This window comes from Corvus brachyrhynchos, unplaced genomic scaffold (genome assembly GCF_000691975.1).
Source record: "Corvus brachyrhynchos isolate BGI_N302 unplaced genomic scaffold, ASM69197v1 scaffold245, whole genome shotgun sequence".
NCBI lineage: Eukaryota > Metazoa > Chordata > Aves > Passeriformes > Corvidae > Corvus > Corvus brachyrhynchos.
Genome location: NW_008238988.1, coordinates 7,199,931 through 7,200,587, shown reverse-complemented (window position 1 = coordinate 7,200,587; position 657 = coordinate 7,199,931).

The window sequence follows — 657 nt, the reverse complement described above, 5'->3', positions numbered from 1 at the left end:
GGACCCAAATGGAGCCCGGATCCATCTCTTTTCTTGGAAGGAAAGGGACTCAGGGACAATCAAGGCTGTGGCTGTGGCAGCTCCCAGGGGCGCAGCTGACGGGATGAGCTCCGACTGCCACCGGCGGAGCGGGGCTGATTCCGGCAATCTCTGCCATCAGCGCCTTTGTGGAATTAATTGAATTCATTATGGACACATCAGCTCCTTCCACAGCCACCCCGGCCGGGGTCTGCATGGGCTCCTGACAGGGGCAGCCTCCCCGGGCTGACACGGGCACAGCAATTCAAGGATCTGCAAAATCACTTGGATTTAATTGCTGGGAGTGCAGGAAACAGTAACTGCACCAGGAGGCAACTCCAAGCACCAACCACCCACAAAGGGATACAAGCAACCAAATCTCTTCTCTTTTATCCCCCAGCTCCCATAGAGAAATGTGCAGCTTTGAGCTGCGGGATACCACAGGGGCAGTTTCCTCTGAGCCCCGTGTCCTGCATCCCAAGCTTTACTAGGACGAAACTTTCCATGCAAAAGGAGACAAGAGCCCCTTGCAGGGCCTAAAGGGACTCCAGGAAAGCTGGAGAGGGACTGGGGACAAGGCATGGAGGGCCAGGAGGCAGGGAATGGCTTCCCAGTGCCAGAGGGCAGGGCTGGATGGGA